Consider the following 12,348-nt stretch of genomic DNA (forward strand, 5'->3'; position numbering starts at 1 on the left):
GTACTCCATTTCTGAAGGACTCAAAAAATAAAGCAAGGGTCAGACTTGGTTTGAGACCAGAATCATACAGAATCAACTTTTTCACAAAACATGGCAAACTAAATTCCTATTTTAAAAAAATGCTAGAAAGATGTGTTTATAGAACCTTTATCAGTTAGTAACCATGAGGTTAAACACAGTGCAGTCTCTATTTAAAATGTCACTTATGGATATTATTTAGTCTAACCCTTTAGATTTTTTTTGAGAAAATTTCTCAGCAATACAGTATTTGGCTAAGTTGTATAAGCAAAAACACCACGTGATCTTGACAGTTTTGTCACATACCCTTAGGCACTGTCCGTGACAATTAGCCACACGAGGACTGGAAACATGGAAGTGTCACATGCCACACCACCACCCCTCCTGCAAGCACTTCTGTGATTCCCAGTGCCGCCTGACTCAGATTGCAAGGAAGGTAAACCTCCTCCATCGCTCTCTCCTTGGCAAGGCATTTCAGGATCATGGCCAGGGCTGTGCTGAAGAAACTGAAGGCATGGGGCATCATTTGGGCAGGACCAAGTGCACCACTCTGTCTCCATCTGAGGGCAGAGAGGAGGGGTCTGGTAGCTGGCAATATTTAGGCTGCTGGTCATCTACCAGAAGCTACCAACACTCAGTGAGTGAGGTAATATTCAGTATGATAAAAGGAAGGCTACATGCCAGGAACAGACATTCCTCTGGGAAAACAGCAGATTTGAAAATGTGGGAAAGTCATATTTAAGTGCAAACTGATAGGGTTCTGAGTCTGGGTGAACAAGAAAACAACATCCTCAAGTCACAAGAGAAAACAGACAACCTCCCATAAATAGTTCCACTTTTAGGGCTGCTCTCTGGCTCTGTGTAAGGCGGGACATGCCTGAAGCTCTGCACGATTCCCAGACTTTGTGTCAGCAGTTTTCATATACAGGCAGCCTTCAAACCCCCTGACACCCTAAATCACAGGTGATTGCCATCTCACACTCTGCTCCTTCCTCTCATGAAGTAACCAAGAAACAAACAGCTCAGTGAGGCTGGAAGCTGGACACTGCTTTCTGCTCAGGACCAGACTCCTCTCTGGTTTTGCCTGTCCATTCCCTCCAACCCTGTTTTTGGGACTGTCCAAATTGACCATGAAACTGCTGGACTCTCAGAAGCTCCTTTAAATTCCTGTCTATTTGCTTCCTACACCTGAGGGCTTCCACCAGCCAGGGCAAAAAAAAAAAAAAAAAAAAAAGAGAGAGAGCATCAACATGACATAAATGAACGCAAGCCGTGCAATGAAAACACTATTTAAATAGGTGAATTGTCCCACCAGCCTTGGTGAGCACAGGATCATACAAAGAAATGAAGAACAAATACAAAGCCTGCTAGGGTTTTAATTGTAACTCTCCCACCATCCTGCCTCAAAAACTCTTCCCAGACATGGTAGCTAAACCATGACATTTATCTCCTGATGCAAATCCCTGACAGAATTACACTTCTGCAACCTAACAGATCAAGGGGAAAATTCAGCAATTGAATCATAGAGATGTACCTCCTAAAGCACTCAGTCACATCACCCAGAGGTCCAGACCTACCCAGCCATGCTCAGTTCTGCTCTCTCCTTAGCTCTGCCCTGCTCCTTATATAGCAATTGCTTGCACCTGTGAAGAAGGTAGGGGTGGTGGCTTCAGTGCTGGCCAAATGTCCATGTACCCTCTAGAATTATTTACTCCTTTCCTGCTGTGAGATAGGATTAGGAGGAAGGCAAAGGAGGCTCAAAACTTTAAAAGCGTATAAAGAAAAGTTTATTAACAGTAACTAAAATAAAGAATAACAAGAATCAGAATAAAACCTTTAGAACACCTCTCCCCCCTACAAATTGCTGACAGTAAGCCATTTGTTTCTTTCTTAAAGCAGTCTCTGTACCTATAGACTGAAGTGGGTGTTTGCTACAAGTTATGTACAAGCCTTTGAAACTCAAACAAAAGGGAAGAGAAGGATTCCCTCTCAGAAGTGGTGAAAACAGATTCATTTTCCTACTCAGAGCCTGACCTTTCCCACCCATAAATAGCCTGCACCAATGCCCATTTAGCCCTGGGAGGGCATTGCCCCCACACTGTACCCATGGAATTAAACTCCCTGCTGCAATTCCTAGGTGTACACAGCAGGGTACAAGAACAAGTGGAAAGTGCTGTGATGTCACTTAGACAGACCCAGTCCAAGAAGAAATCATCCAGTTCAACCTTGTTAATGCAAACTGTGCCTTTATTTTCCAAACAGCCATGAGTTAATTAATCACTTACATAAAATTATGACACCAGGCTAGTTTTTGCAGCTCTAATATTCCCCAAAAGAATAGTCTGTGGTTTAAATTAATTGATGGCATGGGAGGGCTTTTCAAAGAATTTACAACCTACATCTCTTCTTCTGCAGAAGCTAATTGCTTATGCATAAATTCATTTTATCCATATAGATTTATGTCTTTTTCCATCACATAATATTAGGATGGCTCTTACAACTTTCCTGTGAGATAGGAAAAATGTTGTAGTCCTGCCACTACACTAGAAGCCTCACAGTACCCCATACTCTTTACTACCCTTAATGGAATTTTTGCCTAAATGGCTTGTATTTTCAATTTCATTTTGTGCTGGTTTAAAGATCAATAGAGGAACATGATGCCAAGGCACAGTAATTTAAAGTATATAACTATTGTACAGATGCTACAACTTTAATTATACAAGCAGCCTTCCCTGACTGTCCAAACAAAAAGTGATAAACAATCTGCTTACACAGTGGCAGCAACAGGATCAAGATCCATGAATTTATGTCCATAAACATTGGCTGCAGCAGCAGAACTAATTGGGTACATCCTCAGAAGTGCATCCCATATAGCTACCTTGCTGAGAGAAAGCTACCTTGTTAAGAATTAACTAAGTTATACTGTCTTAGATGTATTTTTACATGGATAAAACCCAAGTCCTCAAGTAGCTTTCTCTGTCTCCTTTTTTCTTTTTCTGGCTGAACATATCTAATGCCCTAAAAAAAATATTTTAAAAACCAGCATTTTTTAATAGATCAGTTTTACAATTGCCTAAGTAATGACCTGTGGATCAGAGGGGGTCACTGTAAATACAGATGTGGTCTGGGATGTGGTCTGGGATGATGATTCAAAAAGACAGCAGCTCAGGTACTGGTTAACAGATAAACAGCAGTTGGCAACTTCTGGGGCAGTTCCAACATCTCCCTCCAGAGATACCATCTCTGAGGTTTTGCCTGCAAAGGATGTGGAAGTGCTTTAATTATGCCAGAATGTATTTACTGCCTGGGAAGCAGTCATGCCAAGTCTGTTAAAGACAAACAGTACATAAAAGGAAACAAAGTACAATGCAAACAACACATCCCAGTTGGACAGTTAAGACTACCTTGGTATAATATTTTTTGTTAAAAATATCAAACATTCTGAGATGCTTAACATTGCAGTCCAGGCCCATTCCTGGCTATGGAGAAAAGTTTGCTGGGAACTTCCAGATGAATAAGAGGCATGGCCTTTAACTCTGGCTATAAAGGACCCCCATGGGCTCCATTTGGGGGCTGTGGGTACCACCATGCTCTTGGAGATCTCCTGACAAATTCTCTGCAGAGCTCAGTCTAAAACAGGAGCACTCAAACTCCACCTAAACCCCTCTTGGAGACAACTTGACAAGGAAAGCAACAGAAATAGGCATAGAAAAAGAATCTGTAACCACAACTTCTGGTTTTACAGCATTTTAATGACAGTTCCAAATCCCACCCCATTCTTATCTCATATACTCATGAACTTCATAACATGTTCAGGTTTGTCAATATTTCAGCTGGACACAGTCACACTACCTCCTTTGTCATACAGGTCCTTTGTCTTGTGTTGATGGCTGACTTCCCTCCCTGACAACAACTTCATAGAGTAGAAACCTTATCTCATCCATGATGTCTCTCTGTCCTGCCCATTGGAAGGGATTAACTACTTCCTTCTCTTAAAGAAATCTAATTATGCATTCATACTATACAATTATTATTCTACTTGGTAATTCTTTTTTGTAGAAATATATTTTATTCAGAGACATTGAGCATGCAGAGATAGCACAAACACAGGATCCAGTTGCTTTCAGTATTCCTTCTTTACTGCTGTGTCAAATAGCTTCTGGGGCAGGTCACCCAAATGAATGCAGCACAACAGGTTGGGCATGTCTCAGTCTGTTTTCAGTCACAGAACACTATAGGGCTTGTTAAGTGGCACAGATACAGCCTGCACTATCATAATGCCATCAAAATAGGGACTAGGGAAACAATGGCTATAAAGCTTGCTACATAAACATTAAACCTACAATTAGCCAAAAAAAAAAAAAGTTATTCTCACAGCAAAGAATACTGCAAACAAATAAAAAAAATCCAACATATTATGATAAAAGATTGAAGTCACAATAACTAAATACATAAATTATTTCTATTCTGGATCTAGCAACTGAAGGATTTGGAAAGCCTTACTTAAATTGGATTTCTAAATTATATTGATGCTTCCAAGTCCTTATTCAGAGACAGCCTCTGGATCTAGGACGAGGAGTCATTAGCCACAGTACTGGATGAAGGTGAGTGCTATCACTTGCATTACCTCCCCTCAACTCAATAGATGGATGTCCTTGGTTTGCACTACAGCTACCAGAACATTTTGAAGGAAAACTCAGACTAACTTACAGTAGTCTAACCTGCAGAGAACTCTTGTTTTTAAGATACTAAGAAAACATTTTTATTACTGTGAGGGAGTTCAATCACTGGCATGGGTAGTTCAGAGAGGCTGTGGTGTTTTTATCCTCAAAGATATTCAAAACCTGCCTCAAGTTGACCTTCCTCTGAGCTAGGAGGTGGACTAGATAACCCTCAGAGGGGCCTTCTGGCCTTTTCCATTCTGTGATGAATAAAATGAGTGAATCTATATTGCCTATGTCAGGGAGCTCAAAACATGTAAAAAATTGTCTCCAATTCCTCATTTCTTCACAGAGAATTTCTTATGAGATAATATCAGAGATTAATTTTAGATCCAAGTAACATGAAATTAATTGGGCTTTTTGTTACATATTACTTGACAATCAAAGACTGAAGGACACAAGAGGCAAGCAGTAGGAATGTGCAGTACAGCCAGGGCAGAGGAAAGGCAGGATCTATGCCTCTTTTAGCAGCAGCTAACTGCTAGACCAGCTGGATCTGTTCCTTGGTATGCACACAAAAAGCAAAAGGTGGGAGTGTGACAGAAAATAATTACAGATATGTAAAGACAAGTGAAACTAAAATACATATGCTCATCAATCATCAAACTTGGATTAGTTGCAAAACAGTGCTCATTAATGCAGTCCATACTTCCCAAAAGGGATTCCACTCTCACATGAAAAAAGTTTGCAACACATGATGAAATAGCAAGAGACGGGTGTCACAAATCCATCAAGTCACATGGTCAGTGAGTGATCTCTTGCCAAGAATTGCATGAACCACTTCAGCAAGCAGCTAGAAAAGAGGCAGATGAGGTCTGAAGGAAAGATCTTGCAGCACTTCCAAGCCAGAAAGAAGGTCACAGTTGAGCAGATGGTGAAAGAGGAGCAATCCAGGAAAATTAAGGAATCTGGAAAGTGCATCGTTCTCTCAAAATATTTAAGGGAAGGAAGGCATTTTTTAATTGCACATTTAAGAGGACCATCTTCGGAAGAGTGTGCACATTTGCTATAGTCTTCAGACAAAAGCTCTTCCCTGGCAGCAAGAAAGAATCTATTCATTTAGGTAAGTTTAACACAGCCAAAAATACACCAGACAATGAAAGCTAGCATGCTTTCAGCCCAGTGCTCTAAGATCCCAGAAATCCTAGCTTCAATATTCTGCATTATGCTGCCTTCATTTTGGGACACTCAGGGCCCCTCATTAAGTAGATGCTCTGCCAAACCTTGCTGCTGTAGTGTAAATCATGACTTGTGTGCTCTGTCTTCCTTAAAGAGGCTGCTGCCACCACAGCAAAGCCAGCACAGGGAAAATGTTCCCAGATTGGAGGTGTTCTAGTGCACAGGCCAGTCTTTTGACACTTCCAGCAACATACTTTGGTAAATAATGCTGTGCTGGTGTAAAGTGTTACCATGTGGATGTATTCCTCCTGATGAGAGAATGTGGCAAACAGAAATGCGTGCCCACACCCCTTTACCCCAGGGCAAAGCTACTGCCCTTCACTCTGCCAGTGAGGTAGCTTTGAGCTAAAATGCCAGACACCAACCTGAGCAGCTGAGTGGGTTCCTGGTCACTTTTCATGGCTGTGTTAGGCCACCCTCATGCTGGGGGTGATGATGCTCTAAGTGGCCATGGCAAGACTTGCAGGGCTCATCTGTCAGTCTTAAGAGTGAACTTACCTCCACCTGCACTGTAAATAAATTGAAGGGCTTTGCACACCAGTAAGTGATATGTAGAGCCTCGTTCCCTTCCATTAATGTTCTACCACAGCACAATTCCCCAGAGCTTGCTGCTTGGACTGAACTAACCAAGCAGAAAATCTCTTCATTTTCCTTATCAAAAGACAGAAAAATAGTTAAGCAATAAAATGTTGCAAGGATCTGTTTGGGAGCGTGTGTTGTAATGCCCTGGAGAAGGAGGCAGGATTAGCTAACATTGCTAATGACACTTGGTGGCTGTGGCTATCAAGTCCAACAGAAATTATTCTAAGAACCTACAGGTAAGATCCAAGGCAGTCTGCAGATGAAGAGCCCAGCAGCTATTGAAAATGAACCTGTATAAACACATGTATAAACAGAGACACAACTGCCTGCATTGAATAGTGGTAAATTTGAACAAGTGTCCTAAGAATGACGGGAATCCAGAAAAGTCTACCCCTCTTATTTATCACAAAGGTCACAAAATCAGAACAGTTCAAAAATTAACAAGTACTTTACATGCAGTTACTCCTGCTAATGTAAGAGACTAGTCCTACTTTACAGACTTTAAATGAATTCTGCAAAATGAGTAAGAGGGTTTATTGATCATCCTACATACAAGATCGTGCAATAGATCAAGAACTTCACAGCCCGTTTTACACCTTTTCCTTCAACATGATATTGTGGTCATTGAGAGAAGGATGTTTTAACTCAAGTAAAAAATTACATGCTTCCATCACATGGTAAAATGCAAAAACAAAAAAATAAGTTGCTGAAAGTTTTTTAAAAAGATTAAACTATTTTGAAATACCACCTAATTATGTCACCAATAGGTTGCCTTCTTATTGATTTGAGCCCCTTTTGTTTTGAAGTGAGACAGAATTTCAGGTTATGCTATTTTCCTGTAAGACTCCCACCTTGTTCAGCACACATGAAGTGCTTGCTGACTAAGGAGTTGTTCAATGCTTTGTAAAGTCTTCACAGCTCAAACTACCTCTGTAGCTTGTTTCTTTCACATTATTTTTTGAATTCACTGATAGTCCACTCATGGGCTTGTCTAACATGACCAGATTACATAAGCGTCCATCTGAATTCTTTGCAAACAAGAATAAATTTACTTCACAGCAGCCCATTTGGCAAACAGTGTATTTTTATTACTTCCACTTTATCCAATGGGAAATTGAGGTATGGAAAGATTCATATCAAGTATCTCGAATAAATTTGACTACTCAGAGTCATATAATTTTCTTTTTTTTCAGAGACTGCTTAAAATATAGGTGCTACATTGATTTTACCTGGTTTTGCAAAAGCTCTGCATTCCTGCAAATCAGACTGAGGTTCTCAAGACAGAGACCTCAAAATAGGGAACATGAAAATGCATGATTGCTTTTGAAAAATCTATTTTAAATGACTGGCTTCTCATCAGACAGGAAATATGCAGAGGCATGAAAAACACCCCTGGTTCATCAGGGTGGCATTCAACTGTCTGCATATGAATCTCCTTTTTTGTTCCAGTTTCTAGCACTAGTCATTATGCTTTTTCCACTTTCTTCAATAAACAAGGCAAGGTTCCTTCAGATAATGACACCTTTAGAAAAACAACTCATCCACAGAAAGGAGTCCAATAGAAAGCAATATAGTTTAAACTAAAGGCCAGAATATGAAAAGTGAATGTAAGAATGTCAAATTGCAAGGGCAACCACCAGAAATTCATGAGGGTTTAACAAGGAAGCAAAGAAAGGAATCTGCTCAATAAAATAAAAATCTTAAAATAATGCTCAGCTCCAGGGCTGAAATACAATACCCTGTCACTTCACCTAAAATAGAAACCAATAAACCCAGCCCAGAAGCTTATACTTTCCTTTATGGAGAAGTGTGGGAAGGGATTAGGATGTACTAGTTGCAAGTAGATTCTGTGTGTATTTCTTGAGACCCAGAAAGTTAAAAAAAAAAATCTTCTGTTCCATTCCAGATCAGCACAAGCTCTAACAAGCTGTTTCAAAAAGCAGGGAACACAGGCTCACCAGAGAACTGAGGGAAGTTCTCTGCAAAACAAGTCTTTTCAGGAAAGAGATAGGCTGCACCTGAAACAGGAACATTTCTAACCAAGTTCAGTTTTCTCTATTGATTTATCATGAAAACTGCCTTTTTTTTTTTTTCTGTTCAGCAATTACTCTTCTTGAAAAAAATGTGATTATTTTTGCTTTCTTCTTTCTCACAGTGCAGAATAGCCACTACTAATTTACCCTTGGCTGGAGCAAAGTTTTCATCAAAATCATCACTGCATCCACAAAATCTACATGAGCACTTATTATATGTTCAAAAGTGCTTGTAAATAAGCACATAAGCAGGATTACACAATTTGTATGCAAAGATGGGGTTTCCAAGGGTAGCATTTTACCATGACAACCTTACAGGTCAAATGTGCCTTCAAACGTGCACACATTTTCACTAATTTGTACCTTAATGAAGAATAGAAATGAGTGTTTACTTCAGAAAACATCTGAACCTGGCAGTACCACTTCTTAATGAACAGCTCTAGAAACTGGTATGTTTTGCATTTACAATTTTATTGTGGTAACACTCAAAAAAACAACATATGTACTTGCATTTCCTAGAAATTCCCCACACACCAGGCTTCCCTCTGTAACTCTTGAACTGTCATATTTCTGTGTTTTCACCATGCTCACATGTGATGCCAGATCATCTAATGTCAGCATTTAATAAAATATCCTGCCATATTTCACCTTCTATTTCATATTACATTGAAGGCCCACCATAAATCATTATCCATTTCTTGAGTGTTTATCCTTCAATCAGTCTGTATCATGACATGATATATCTGGACTGAAAGTTTAGAATAATTTTTCAGATCAAATTATTTGGAACAGGGTAGCTGGGAACAACCACATTTACCTGAGCAAGAATTTGACCAGCATGCTCTGACAAACACTACTACTTAAAGATGTGTTGGATTTAGACTTCCCACACCTTCAAACATATTACTCTGTCAAAAAACCCACAAAACCCAAACAACAGAACTATGTCCCAGCAGATAAAACACCTCAACACGAACAGCAACTGCTCTATGTGTCCTGCCAAATGAAACAAAAGCAAGAGGTCAGTGTGAAAGTCCTGCAGGCTCCTTCTGCTTAACTTCTGCTTTAAGCCCTGGCACAGTTCAGCCAGCATGAGGGACCATTCTCCCAGAAGTTGTGATCACCTTCCCACCACTCTCTAGGGCTGGCCAGGGCCACCTCAGCAGGATATTCCATACCCCAGCGCACGTGGAGCTACGCTGACTTTCACGCTGTACAAAGCATTCTGGCGCGCTGACGTGCAGCCTCTGAAGGGCTTGGAACTGGAAAAAATGAAAACAAACCCACACAAAAAATAACTTAACAAACAACAAAGTCGTGATCTGGGGGTGACAACACTGGAGGTGCCTGTTGCCCCTGCCCAAGGCTCCAGCGCCAAGGCTGTGGCTGAGTATGTGTATATGTGTGTATGTGTATATGTATATGTATATGTGTATGCGTATGTGTATGCATGCATATACAGATGTGTATGTATACATCTATTTATATATATACATATAGACAGACACAAATATACACATTTATATATGTATAAATGTGTGCATGTTTTTATGTGCTTATGTATGCGTGTATACATATATACATATATATATACAGAAACTCTTTCTTTAAAACTACATTTAATTTCACAATTTAATTTCAGACTCCGAAGCTGAGGTAACGGGGGCTGCAGGAGCCTGCCTCGGGCCCGCAGCGCTTCCCCCGTCCCGCAGTGCCCCCGCCGACCGCCCGGCGTCAGGACACCCGCGCGGGCCGCCGTGCGCCGGGAGCCGCCATCCGCCCGCTGCGGCGCCGCTCCCCGCCCCTCGGCCGCGTCCCGGCGGTCACGGCTCGCTGCGGCCGCGCCTCTCCCGGAGAACCGGGCCCTGCCCCGCGTCGGGACGGCGCTCCCGATAAAAAAACGTCAATTACCAGGAGTGGGGTTCGAACCCACGCGGACATGCGTCCATTGGATCTTAAGTCCAACGCCTTAACCACTCGGCCATCCTGGTGCAGATACCGGGACGGCTCGCAGCCGCTCCTACATTCATGGCGGCACTGCCAACCGCCCCCCGGGCCGCCCGCGACCCTCGGGGGTGTCCCCTCACACCCCCCACCGCCGCCGCCGCTCCCTCCCGCCCGCCTGTATTCCCAGCGCGGCGGGCGCCGAGCGCACGGGGCGAGGCGCGCGGGCGGCCTCTCCCGGCGGCGGGAGGCGGGCGGGCAAGGCCCGGCGGCGGCGGGAGCGCTGCCACGGACCGGGACCAAGACCGAGCCGGGCCGAGCCGGGCCGAGCCGGGCCCGCTGCCGCCTCCTTCCCGCCGACCGGCGCCGGGCCCTAGCGGAAGGGGGAGGCAGGGGAGGTGCGCGGCGCTGGCACGGGCCCGCCCCTGGGGCAGAGCAGGGCGGGCGGCGCTGGGCCGGGGCCGGCGGGCAGTGCGGGGGTGCGGGCAGCGCGGGTCTGGGCACTGCGGGTCGGGGCAGAGCGGGCTCAGCCCCCTCAGGCGGGCTCAGCCCCCTCAGAGCGAGCAGGGCCGCGGTGCCGGCGGGCTCGTCGGGCATGAGAGGCAGTATTATTTCCGTCCAAGTGTTTCCTGGAATGTATCTTCTCTCGCTCGTAGAAGGAGAACCAAAACCAACGAAGCTCAAAGCTATCAATTATGCTTAATTAGGAGGAACATTATGGCAGGGGAAAGATTTTTTTTGCTGGTCGTCATTACATGCCGTGTCTACGGAAGCACCTATCGCAATATTCCCGGTTACTGCCTGCCCTGGGACCTCCCCCTCCTTCCCTGCATCAGAGGGAAATGGGAAAGCGTCGCTTCGCTGACTTTACCCCTGGCACTGGCTCCCACTCTCGCTGCTATTTTCCAGCGGAGGATACGGACATCCGGCATGGCACCAAACTTTGGCACCTTTGAGGTGTGAGGAACATATTCCACACAGCCCAGGCTGAGGACACGGGCCTGTGCCAGGAGGCAGGCGGAGGCCGGCTGCTTCCCCGCAAAGAGAACAGGAGCGCACCTCCTGCTCGGGTGTTGGACACCCTGGATGTCCCTGCCCCCCTGCAAGGGGTCTGGGGCTCGAGTTTGCAGGTGCAGGTGGTGCCTGAGCTCCTCAGCTCTTAGTGCTCAGAGACCCCCGGGACACTAGGCGTGCTTGTGAAGGAAAATACTTCCCACGTACCATACGTGTTATTCACACCCGAGAGCTCATGAATAAAAGAACAGCTCTTCCAATGGAACTTGCCATGCCGTATCATTGCCTTGAAATGAGTGGCATGCCGTAGTTCTCTGTTCAGTAGGGTTGTGCCTTTCAGCAAACTATTGAGTAGAGAAACACTGTCAGTTAGGTTTTTTACTTTTCTGTTCAGATCTAACACAATTTCTAAGAAACACAGTAAAATGTTGCTTTTTCTTGTGCAGACTTGGTACCCTGACAATGTGTGCACAGTAGGGCACGGTGAAGCTGTCTTCTGCTGGCTCTTACTTGCTTTGGCTCAACCATAATGAAGACACTACATAATATGTTAAAAACGTGGAAGAAGATGGATCTGCTGTTGCCTTCTTACATATTAGAGAAACAAACAGCATGGCTCCCTGTGAAAATCCCATTGCATTGGAAATTTATTAACCAGAATTGCCACATACAGTATCTATTAAATTACACTGTTTCCTGCCTTCATTATACCTGTGATACATTCCTAGATATAGAACCACAACCCCATGTAGCTCTTTTCTTTTCCAAATCAATTTAAATAGCTACCATGGTTCAAAAATCCAGAGAACATGTTTTGTTTTCAAGAAATAATAAAAAATACAACTTGGGCTGTGCAT

The 12,348-nt window shown here is 43.5% G+C and overlaps 1 non-coding gene across 1 annotated transcript; it reads right to left on the bottom strand.

Moving 5' to 3' along the window:
- Positions 1-10,441: 10,441 nt before the first annotated feature.
- Positions 10,442-10,524, bottom strand: TRNAL-UAA (transfer RNA leucine (anticodon UAA)). Its single transcript has one exon. It is a non-coding gene; the product is annotated as a tRNA-Leu (tRNA).
- Positions 10,525-12,348: the final 1,824 nt, after the last annotated feature.

The sequence above is a fragment of the Melozone crissalis genome, unplaced genomic scaffold (assembly GCF_028551555.1).
Source record: "Melozone crissalis strain CALT ecotype California unplaced genomic scaffold, PUWL_Pcris_2 ptg000027l_1, whole genome shotgun sequence".
Classification (NCBI taxonomy): domain Eukaryota; kingdom Metazoa; phylum Chordata; class Aves; order Passeriformes; family Passerellidae; genus Melozone; species Melozone crissalis.